General features: G+C 40.9%; 1 pseudogene; it reads left to right on the plus strand.

Annotated features, from left to right (window-relative positions):
* The first annotated feature begins 764 nt into the window (after window positions 1-764).
* LOC150002732 (large ribosomal subunit protein eL19 pseudogene) lies at window positions 765-6,113 on the plus strand (annotated as a pseudogene).
* The last annotated feature ends 6,274 nt before the right edge of the window (window positions 6,114-12,387 follow it).

Genomic DNA, 12,387 nt, shown 5'->3' on the forward strand with positions numbered 1-12,387 from the left:
TAGAGTCAAGCATGAAAAATAAATACATGAAATGATACAAGCAGTAATAAGGTCTATACGAAGTACAAAAATATTACTAAGCTGGGCGTGATTTATTCTCATGAAGAGAAGAAATTTTTAGGACAGTATTTCCAGAAGTGATAATGCCTTCCCTGAGTTTTGAAGGTTGAATACGATTTTGGCAGATGAACAAGAAAGAGGCTGGTCTGCCCAATTGGAAGTAGCATGTGCAAAGACACAAAGACCTGTCCCAACCTTCTATCCTGACTCTCCTGTTGGATGCATATGGGATCTTTGAGGCCCAGAGTGATTTAGGGATAGAAATTTAGAGGATACTGGGGCTTTTTGCATCTGCTCTGTGGATCTAGGGGAGTCTGGAGAGTTCCCGGTAAGAAGCGAGTTCTAAATCCTCCAGAAAACTCTCATGTAACCAAGATTGGAAAGCAGTTGTTGGAATCCTAACTTATTCCAGAAGGTCCACTTTTGGTCTCTGCAGTCCCTGTGCTTTGAATAACATTGTGTATTGAGCACTGTTGCTCCTTTCTTAGGGATGAGAAGCTAGGTAGACTCTGGGCAGATGTCTAGTGATCAGAGTTGCACCAAGCCTGAGATGTCGAAAGGACCAATCAGCACCTGTTCAGGGAACTAGAGGAATCTATGCTCTTGAACTTTTGGAGAGAGAATGAAGGATCAACAGCGCTGGTCTGTCATCTAGCCCTCTGGAAATGAGCCTGGTCCATTAGAAAGTTTATCCAGTGTTGCCAATGACTTCTAGTGAAGTTCAGAAGGAGCCCACTGAGTATAAGGCTGTTTCTTTCAGAGAACTCTTTGTGATCCTGTGTACTAGTACTTGGTGGACTCGTTCGTCTTACCTTGGTCACGTGGTCATTAAGCGTTTACTCAAAATTCAGAGAAGCCCTCACAATCCTGTTGCAAAGGTCCAGGTAACACAGAAGTATACCTGTGCCAAGTGACAGCATAGCTGGGTGGGCGATTGAGTTTAGGACATTCAATTTTACAAAAGAGTCTCTAAGACAGGAACTTCGTTCCTTCTAAAAATAGATTTCTATTGTTAGCAGCCAGATTATAGTAGATGGTCCTACACAGACCATAATTTGATTATATGCTTTGATATTTTATTGAGCATTGATTTAATGTAGTTATAAATCTGCTCTTGAATATATTCTTCTCAAAGATTTCAATGTCCCTTTCACAAAGATCTGTACAATAAGATCTCCTAAAAAATTATAAAGAGATCCTAATAAACTGATATTCTTTTTTTAAATCAGTTAATGAGTGATGAGTAACCCAGGTGTTTTACATTTTGCCTTAGCTACCATGAAGTTCAGAGATCAATACGGCTAAGTCCTAACTTAACGTAGCTGACTCATAGGTTGTTGAAACTGTGGTGAAACATTTAACAAAACCAGTTTTACCATAGGCAAATTGATATAAGCAAGAGTTAAGTTCCTACAGCATCTTATCAACATAATGAGTGATATTGAATGAAACAACATTATTTGAGGACCTGCTGTATTTTCATCAATTCAGTCATGCTAGTTTTCTGTTTTGTCTCTTACTCTCTTACCATTTACAAAGTCCTCCTGTTGTATAGATGTTTTTCATTACAAGTGATTTCAAATCCATTTTTGGAAACAGTAGGGGTGTAGAAAATAAATATGTGCAATGAAACTATAACATTTTATTAAATGGCATTGTCTTACTTTCTAATGAAACACACATGTATAAACTCTGTATTTAGCATAAGTGAGGGTTCTGATTGTGGCTGTTATTCACTCAGAAGTATTATTGACAGGAAAGCACTCCCATCCCTACCGGAATGCCTATGTGGGCATTCCTCTGTTAAGCCCTCCTAGATTAACTCACTCATCTCCAGACACTCCTATCACTCTAAGCACCCCTAAGCACTTATGTATATGTGTCTGGGTAACCATAACTGTCATTAGTTATGTATTTCATAGAACATAGAAATTTAGAGCTAGAAGGAATGTAATCACCCAAATCCCATTTAGCTAAAACGATAGATGGGCATTTTGCAACCACTAAGAGATTACAACAAAAGTTAGTGCATTGTAGGTTATTGCATGGGCTCTATGGGACTCTCTTCCAAATGTGGAGACTGGGCCTAAGAGACTCTGGGTGGTGTTTGCATTGTTCTTCCTTGAATAACAAACAGAAACTTGGCTTTGGGACTTTCTTCTTAAAAATAAATTTTCATCTAGTTATTTGTTTTTGGTTTCTATTCACACGTTACTGTCTTCATTTCTGGAAGGAGTAGTCCTCAAGGGCAGGGACCATATTTCAGTCATCTTTCTGTCTCTGGCATCAGCTCAGGTGCTTGCACAAAACAAACACATAATAAAAATTGACTGAGTGAATGAATAAATGGCATACTGTTTCTTTGGTAGGACTGTACATTCAGTGAAAGAGGGTCTTACCCCTGTCATTTCTTTCCTGCCTTGCAAGATGAACTGCCTACAGAGAACACAATGACCAATGATTGACCAAAAAAGAGGATAAGGCCAAGACAGTGAGCAAAGCATCATATTATGAGGTTGGCAAGTAACTTTAGTTGTGGCTGTCACTGTCATTGTCACTACCAATCTGATAGCTGCTCAGGCAGGGCCGGGGTCAGAGGGAAGAGCCAAACATGCAGTGATGAAAGAATCAGAAAAATGTAGTGAAAGATTTGCTGTCTGATAGCAGAAATGACAAAGTTGAAGAAGATAACAAAATTATAAGTAATTTTATGTTTCGGAGGGTAGTGATGTTGCACCTGGAGTCTGGGGAGGCTGAGAGGAAGAAAATTTGAAGGGATAAAGAAATCATTTCTGGGCTGTTGTGCAGAGTTGTCAGGAGCTTGGTTTTCCTCCACTTCCCTGAGGTGTGGTCCTTGTCTGTATGGTACAAAATAGCTGCCAGTGCTCTGACTGTCACAGGGGAGTCTGGCATCAGGATGGAGGAGAGGGGCAAGGAAGGGGCAGAAAAAGGCCATGAGTGAAGACTAGATTGTGAAGAGGTTTTTTGGAAGTCACAGACTTGTTCTTAAATCATATTGGCCAGAACTTTGTCACATGGCTGTATCTAGCTACAAAGGAGTTTAGAAAATGCAGTGTTAAACACATGCTCTATATAAAACTGGGAGGCCTCTTACTATGGAAAAGGTAAGGCTGAGTACTGAGGGGCCACTAACAGTCTATGTCACACAAGTCCAGACATGAAACTTGGCCTCAGACTCCTAATCCAATGCTCTATTAACTCTACTGCACAACTGAAGATGTGAACTCTATATCATGGAGGCAGAACGTGGGCTAAGAAATGTTCAAGACTTAGTGCTCAATGTTCTGGCTTAGCTATCTACTGTTACCTTGGACAGAGCATATCATTTCTCTGACTTCCTGAATCTACATCTGTAAAATGGTTCCTTGGATAAAATGATCTCTGAATTTCTATCAGCTAAAATATCATATGGGTTTTAAAAAACAATGGGAGCTAAAAGTGAGTGAACAATTGAACACATCAAAGGAGTCTATATAGTCCTCCCTTGAATGCCATTCTTGTTTGATAGCCATCATGGAGCCCCATGATCAGGCTGAATTATAAACTTACCTCTTCTCTTAAGAAACAATTTTCCCAAATGAAGGTTAAAGTGGTTGCCTACTCAACAATTATTTCTCCATTTTTCTTGTCAACAGGATCCCAATTTTATTTGAATGTTGGTCAGGAATCCTGTGGTAAATTGACTCCAAAGATGGCTGCCATCAGTTCCTTCCCTCCCTGCCCCCCACCCCCACTGAGAAGTGGGGTGTCGAATATGGACTGGACTGGATTGACCCATAGAATATGGCAGAAGAATGTGACATAATTGAATGTGGCCAGTTCTAGGCTTAGCTTTAAAGAGGACTGGAAAACCCTAATAGATCTTCTCATCATTTTCCTGAACATTTTCAAACACTCTCTCTCTCTCTCTCTCTCTCTGGTTTATTTGTCTGTCTGTAACTTAAACGGCATTCTATTGCCCTGCAATTTGATTTATTCACTCAGTGTCTTCATCCTACAATGGCAGCTACATTTCATCCAATATAATACAATAAAGTATTCAGCACTGTGCTTAGCAAAGTTAGCACTTGATAAATATTAATGCATCAGTACATGGAGCATGCAGTGCTATCATCAGAAAACAACTGTTTTCTCCTGACCATTTAAACTTTACTCAGTGGGGAATGCTTTATCTCAGCTCCTGGATGAAAGTCCAGGGTGTTCCACACCTCTTCCAAGCATCTTTAGGCAACAAAAATTTCTAAAGTAATTTTAAGTTGTAAATACACTGTTATGTGAGAAACAAAACTCCAAACTTCATTTATAATTAAACCTCAAACCTTTCCCCTTGTTCAGCTAGGACCTGCTGTAGTTGGGAGGCCCCATTCTGGGAAAGGTGCATTGAGTTCAAGTTCTTTCTCTACATTCTTTCCCCATCTTATCCTTGCACCCCTCTTCTGACATCTTCTATGGTCTCTGACATGTCCAGGGTTGAGACAGGAGAATAAGTTGCTATAAGGAGGCAGGAAAGTTATTTCATGGTCAGATGATTTTCTGCTTTCTGAATCCGGCAGCTTTAACAATGAACTCTTTCTCATGGATGTTTGCATTGGTGCTTTTGGGATATCCCTAGCCACTAGGGACTTCCCACCTGTATTTCTCTTGAAAAGAATGATGAACTGGCTTCCAACTGGCTGCTTTCCAATGATGCATTCCCTAGAAATACATTGCTACCTCCAGCTTCTCTCTGCTGACGTCTGTCCACCCTCTCAGTTGGCCCAATTGGACAGGCCCCAAGAAGACATCAGGCTGGTTGATTCTTCCCAACAGCCCACATCTGGTCCCTGGAAATCACTCAAATCTTGCTTTCATAAACTCTGGCAGTGCAGGCCACCTCAACACAGCCCCACCCCTCCTTCAGTTAATACATCAGTAGTAGACAGCCTGCTTCTCCTTTTCTGTTTCTTACATGGGATCAGACGTCAAGTTCACTGTATCCCCTGTCCTCTTAGCTTCAGGGATAGTTCTTTCTCTGAGTAGGGTCTCTGGATATTCTTCCTCTTAATTTGAGATATACAAGGAGCACTCCAAACCTTTCCTACTTGCTGATACTCAGAGTACATCAATAGCTTTCAGCAAAGAAGTGTTCCTGACATCCTCTTAATTTCCTATAAATTGATATTCTTGTGTCTTTGAATAATAGGGTGAGATGTTTAAGAGTTCAGTAACAGGCTCTATTTACTGCATCTTGGTGCCTCAGTGAAAACTTCTAATTTAGCAACCTATTCCATCAGCTGTAACTCTCATCATTGTTTTTGTTGTTATCTACCATTAAAAAATGATTTCATAGTGTTTCATAATATGAATGTTATAACTTATTTAAATCTTTTTCTACTGATTGTCATAGAGGTGGTTTCCAATTTCTTTTTATTAAAAGTAATGCACACTTCTCCTTTTGCTGTTGCATCGGCAGCCCTGAGGACGCTCAGGCTTCATGTGAGGCTTGTCTCAGCTGTGGCAAAAGGGAGGTCTGGTTGGTCCCCAATGAGACCAGTGAAATCGCCAATGCCAACTCCTGTCAGCAGATTCGGAAGCTGGTTGGAAATGGGCTGATTATATGAAAGCCTGTGACTGTCTGTTCCTGGCTGGATGCTGGAAAAATCCATTGGCCTGCTGGCAGAGCAAGTGTATGGGCAAAGGGAAGCCAAAGTGTGCCGCCAATGCTGGGAGGCCAGAGAAAGTCACCTGGGTAAGGAGGATGAGAATTCTCCACCTGCTACTCAGAAGACACCATGAATTGGAGAAGATTGACTGCCACATGGACCACAGCCTGTGCCTGACAGTGAAGGGTAATGCCTTCAAAAACAAGTAGATTCTCATGGAGCAGCACATCCACAAGCTGAAGGTGGACAAGGCTGGCAAGAAGCTTCTGGCTGACCAGGCTGAGGCCCGGGGTCTAGGACCAAGGAAGATTGCAAGGGCTGTGAAGAGCGGCTCCAGGCCAAGGAGGATATATCAAAACTCTGTTCAAGGAGGAAGAAACCAAGAAATAAAGCTACACCTCTCTTACCTGTACACAGTGGCCTTGGCAATTACATAGATCAATCATTGAATAAAGTAGCCTAATTTGCAAAAAAAAAAAAGTAACGCACAAAGATATGTTCAAGGATGTTTATCTTCATGCACACGTTTGGGATTTCTGTAGAATAGATTCATAGCATCTATTTAAATTGTATTATATAAATATAATTTAAAATTGAAGTTGCTTCTCACTTTTCACTTCATTAATTAACAGTGTCTTCTTACCTTCTCAATAACATTGATATTTACATTTTACCAGTGTTAGGGGTAAAGTCTTTTTCCTTATTGTTTCAACTTACAATTTCTTGATTAATAGAGAAGCTCAACATCTTTACATATCTTTGTTGACCACTAAAATATCCTCTTCAATTAATTTCCTTTTCATGACCTTTGCACACTTTATTTCTATTGGCTGATTTGTCATTTTTTTTTTGTTGTTGATTTACAAATGCCTTTAATATATTGTGGATATAAATCTAGTCCCATGATTTTCAAACTGCCATCCATGGAGCCCTAGGTTTCTGAGGAGCTATGTGTGAGTTATCTGTATGGGTGCAACTCCTTGAAAATGAGAGGCAGAACAGACAAGGTTCTGGTTCCCTCCACCTCTATCTCACTTTGAGATTAGAGCCTTTATAAGATTGTGTTTTGGGAAAGAAAATAATGTTGCTAAAAATAAGTGTTTGAACATATCATCTTTAAGTACTACTGTCACTCTGAAATACTGTGATCTTTGATTCTATAATTAAAAAACATACTTGTAGCCTGTCAGGAATAGAAGATACAACAGGATTGCTAGATGATCACGGTTTTCAGAGCGTTATGTGTTTGTTAATTTACTAAGTATTATTGGGCATCTACTTTGTACCAGGCAGTATACAAAATAGCCATGGTTCCTAACTTATTAGTTCACCAACCTCTGCTTTGTTGAGGAGATAGATAGTAAACAAATAATTGCAATAAAAGGTATTGGGGATTATAAAAGTCACATGGCATATTACCCTAACGCAGGTGAAGGGAAAGGGACTAGAGATTGGGGGTGGGTGGGCAAAACACAAGACAATAAATAATGTAAATAAATTAAAATTTCCTTGGACTATTATTTTGTTTAATGACCAAATCTTCAAACAAGCAAATTTAGAGAGATTTTTGTTTACTTTTTATATATAAAAATTACAGTGAGTTGACATTCTTCTCATTTTCTTTTGACGTCTTTTGCCTTTTCTCTCTCTCCACCTTTCTAAGGTGAAAGTAAACCTTTACTTGGGTAACTTACAAACTAAAATTATATTTCTAAGATTGAACATACCTACATAGACAGTCTTCTAAGTAACAATTCAGTGGAAATTTAAATGTTCTCCATTTAAATTTTGAGATTTTTGACCAACTTCCAATAACATAAAGAACCACTTGACTTGAATTCAACCAAAACAATTGATTCAGAATTTACAATTATTGAGAGACTACAAACAGAAGTTAACACACTGTAGGTTATTATGTGGGTTTTGCTGAGCTTTCTCCAAAATGAATAGACAGAGCCCAAGAGAATCAGGTGGTTTTCACATAGTGCTAACCTGGGTAGAGAACCTGAATTTAGCTATAGAATTTTTTTAAAGTATATTTTATTGGTTATGTTGTTACAGTAGTCTCCCTGGCTGGTTTGGCTCAGTGGATTGAGCGTCGGCCTGTGAGCTAAGTGTCGCTGGTTCGATCTTCCAGTCAGGGCACATCAGAGAAGGAAAACTCTGACTCCAAAAAACCTCCGCTGCCTTGCGGCATACCTCTTCAGGGGAAAGGCTAAGGGAGTAAACCCCGACAGAAAATCCGGAGCCGGAGTCCCTAAGGCGGTTTGACGTTGTAGTCAACACCGGCAACTCCTGCGGCGCACCTGAAGCCAAGCTGTATTGACTCCGTCTTTCCCTTGGACCCTTCAGCTGCGAAGAGAGGGGGGGTCTGCTGCATGGGCAACAGCAGACCCTCCATATCACCCTGCCCAGGCTCTGTAGCTTCAGCTTCACTGGAGAGGACACTCCAGCATCATCGCAAGATGTCGATTCAAGATGGGAGGAGACAGATACCGTGTCACTCCCGAGTCGGACTGCACAGCCATTCTCGGCGGTGCAGATAGACTCTTAAGAAGCTACACCATCATCTCTCGAGGCTCTGTAGCTTCAGCTTCACTGGAGAGGACACTCCAGCGTCATCGCAAGATGTCGATTCAAGACGGGAGGAGACAGATACCGTGTCACTCCCGAGTCGGACTGCACAGCCATTCTCGGCGGTGCAGATAGACTCTTAAGAAGCTACACCATCGTCTCTCGAGACGGACGGCTGCCGACGATGTTACAGTAGTCCCAATTTTTTCTTTTGCATCCTTCTTCCCAGTACCGCCTTTCCCTCCAACAATCCCCCCCCACTTAGGTCATGTCCATGGGGCATGCATATAAGTTCTTTGGCTTCACCTCTTTCTATATTATTCTTAACTTTCCCTTGCCTATTTTTTACCAACCAATTATGCTTCTTAATCCCTGCACCATTTCCCCATTTCTCCCCCTTCCCCCTCCCAGCTGATAATCCTCCAAATGATGCCCATAACTATGATTCTGTTCCTGTTCTGGTTTGCTTATTTAGATTTTGTTTTTATTTTTTAGATTCAGTTGTTGATAGGTGTGAGTTTGTTGTTACTTTAATGTTCATAGTTTTGATCTTTTTTATCTTAAGTAAGTCCCTTTGACATTTCATATAATAATACCTTGGTGATGATGAACTCCTTTAGCTTCATCTTGTCTGGGAAGCACTTCATCTGTCCTTCCATTCTAAATGGTAGTTTCGCTGGATAGAGCAATCTTGGTTGTAAGTCCTTGTTTTTCATTACCTTGAAGAATTCTTGCCAGCCCCTTCTTGCCTGCAAAGTTTCTTTTGAGAAGTCAGTTGATAGACAGTCTTATAGGCACTCCTTTGTAGGTGTAACCCTCTGCTTTTCTCTTGCTGCTCTTAAGATTCTCTCTTTACCTTGAACCTTTGGCATTTTAATTATGATGTATCTTGGTGTGGCCCTTTTTGGGTCTAGCTTGTTTGGGACCCTGAGCTTTCTGGACTTGTAGGTCTATTTCCTTCACCAAATTTGTTGAGTTTTTCTTCGTTATTTTCTCACATAAGCTTTCAATTCCTTGCTCTTCTTCTCCTTCTGGCACCCCTATGGTTTGGATGTTGGCATGTTTAAAATTGTCCCAGAGGTTCCTAAGCCTCTCCTCATTTTTTTCAATTGTTGTTTCCTCATTCTGCACTGGTTGACTTTTTTATTTTCCTTTATGTTTCAAATCATTGACTTGAACCCCAGTTTCATTCCCTTCACCATTGGTTTTGTGTGGATTTTCCTTCATTTCATTTAGCATAGCCTTCACTTCTTCCCCTATGCATTTGCCATGCTTAAACATATCTGTCAAGCCTGTGAACATCTTTATCACCAGTGTTTTGAACTCTGAATCTGTTAAGTTGGCTATCTCCTTGTCTGTGAAGTTGACTATCTCCTCATCGCTTAGTTCTCCCACTGGAACCTTGATCCATTTCCCCTTTTGGGCCATACTTCTCTGTCTCCTCATCTTGACAAGCTCCTCTGTTTGTTTGCCTCTGTGTCTTAGGTAGAGCTGTCACTTCTGTTATGTTGTAAGGGGTGGAGTGTTAGGTATTTGTCAGTACAGAGCAACCCGTTTCACCATGTTATGGCACTGTATGTCAGGGAGGGGTCTGAGAGGGAACAATGCCACTCAGCACTCGCTTCTTTTCCAGGCACTTACCCCACTTCCGTATGGGACTGGTGCCTCTCCAGCTGTTGCCCTGGCTGTCACTCCCAGAGTGGGTGGGTCTGCGGATGTTCTAAGACCATGGGGGCCCTTTAAACAAGTGGACTCTGCTGCGAGATCAGCAGTATCCTCCTCCACCCCAACCCCACCAGCTTTCACAGTCAGAAGCAATGAGGCTCTAACTTCCCTGGCACTGGGACTGTGAGCCTTGGGGCCTGGTCTGGTGCTGGGAGTGCTCGCCAGTGTTCTTCCCGACTTTCCAAAACATGTGACTGCACCCTCCACCCCCCTGTCCCCACCCCCTGCCCCAGCTCTGCCCTTCCTACCCGTCTGGATGAGTATTTCTTCTTTATATCTTTGTTTGCTGGACTTCCATGCAGCTCGATTTTATGGAACTTCTAGTTGTCCCTAGTTTTTGTTTTTTTAATTAATTATTTATTTGTTTGTTTGTTTATTTATTTATTTATTTCTTTTAGAGAGAGGGGAAAGGAGAAAGAGAGGAAGAGAAACATCACTGTGTGGTCGCCTCTCACTTGCGTCCCCAACTGGGGACCTGATGTGCAACCTAGTCATGTGCCCTGACTGGGAATCGAACCAGCGACACTTGGCTTGCAGGCCGACGCTCAATCCACTGAGCCATAGCAGCCAGGTAGTTGTCTCTAGTTTTGAGGTAGTTGTATTTCTTCTTAGTTGTGGAGGGAGACACAGCGTGTCTCTCTAGGCCTCTATCTTGGCTGGAAGTCTAGCTATAGAATTTTGCTGTTGGAAATACGTTTTCTGTATAGATTTGGATTACCTCCCCCACCAGCACCCTTCTGTCTTTCTCCTTCCTTTCACTATCAAACATTTAAAAGAACAGTCTACTCTCCCCGTTTCTATTGGGTTGGTCAAAAAATCCATTTAATTTTTTTTCATAAAAGACACTTTTTTCATTTTGACCAATAACTTTATTGATTTGGATATTTTAAGTATGTCGGCCATCTCTCACGTGGTATAATGTTTATTGTTCTAAATTTCTTGATTTTATCGCTATCAACTTCAACTGGTCTACCGGACTGTGGAGCATCATCCAGTAAGGAATCTCCAGTATGAAACTTCACAAACCACTTTTGATATGTTTGATCAGTCACAGCACCTTCTCTGTAAACTGCACAAATCTCTCTCTCTCTCTTTTTTTTTTTTTGCATTTCAGTTGTGCTTTTACATTTCTTGAAATAATAAAGCATAATATACTGAAAATGTCGCTTATTTTCTTCCGTCTTCAATATTAAAATGGCTGCACAAAAATTCACCAATTTCGATTTTAAAAAAAATGCACACTAATATGACAGCTGTCACAATACAATCTAACAAAATTGTTTTGAATGAAATTAAAGACAACTAAGTGCTACTTGAGACATCTATGGAAAAAACCAAACGAACTTTTTGGCCAACCCAATATTTTCTCATCCTCACTCACTACTTATCTTTATTTGCAGTCTAGCTTTAGTTTGCATCTCTTTAAAGAAACTGCTTCTTGTTCACTGGTAACTCCCAGAATCGGGAGCTTTGGCTCTATTATTCTTCCTGCAGCATCTGGTGCCCTTGTTCTCCTGTTTTGTCTGAACTCACTTGGAAGTCCTTGTTCTGGTGATAATGGCCGATTTTTCTCCTTGTATGTCTTTGGCCTCTGTGTTGACTCCTTCACTGATCTTCCCTCCAATAAGTGTATTCCCGTGCCTGTCTTTCGCTGTTTTCTTTTCCTTCCCTTCTTATGGAGATGAGTCCCTTAGTTCTACATCCAGACATTTGCTCTCTGTTTGACGGCTTCACCTGGTTACCTCTTGCGCCTACACAGCACCCAGGCGTGTCCTGTTTCTATGAACAGTACCAATGCTCTCAGGTTTCCCCAGAGCTCAGTGTTACATTTGATCCTTCCCTTTCTCTGGATCTCTTGAATATGGTAAATCACTCACTCTTTTTTTTTTTTTTTTCCCTTCACATTTCTCTCTCATCTTTCTTTCTGTGTCTTTCCACTGCCTTGAGTGACATTATACCCCAGTTTGCTTAGAACAGCTGGGTTTACAACCAGCACCCCATTCTGTTACCACCCTCTTTCACTCACAAAAGCTTCCCTATTAGGGCCATAAATTAGTCACCCTCCCACCTTTATAACATGAGTTTAGATCTTGAGTGGCTCTTGTAATAGTTTCTAACTGATCTCTCACTTCTAGCCTTTTTCTGAATGTATGCTACTGAAAAAGACTGATCTTTCAAAAATACTCTAAAAAATAAATTTACCTGTCTACTTTAAAACATTTGACAACTCATCGTTGCCTTTGAAATAAAGCAAATGCCCCATGGTTTTTGTCTAGGGCTTTCCACAGTTTGGCCCCAAACTGTGTTTTCAGCCTTATTTCTTTCCGAAAGAAAAGAATAAGGCATCCAAATATGAGGCACATGT

This window comes from Furipterus horrens, unplaced genomic scaffold (assembly GCF_987537825.1).
Source record: "Furipterus horrens unplaced genomic scaffold, mFurHor1.1.pri manual_scaffold_8, whole genome shotgun sequence".
Lineage (NCBI taxonomy): Eukaryota > Metazoa > Chordata > Mammalia > Chiroptera > Furipteridae > Furipterus > Furipterus horrens.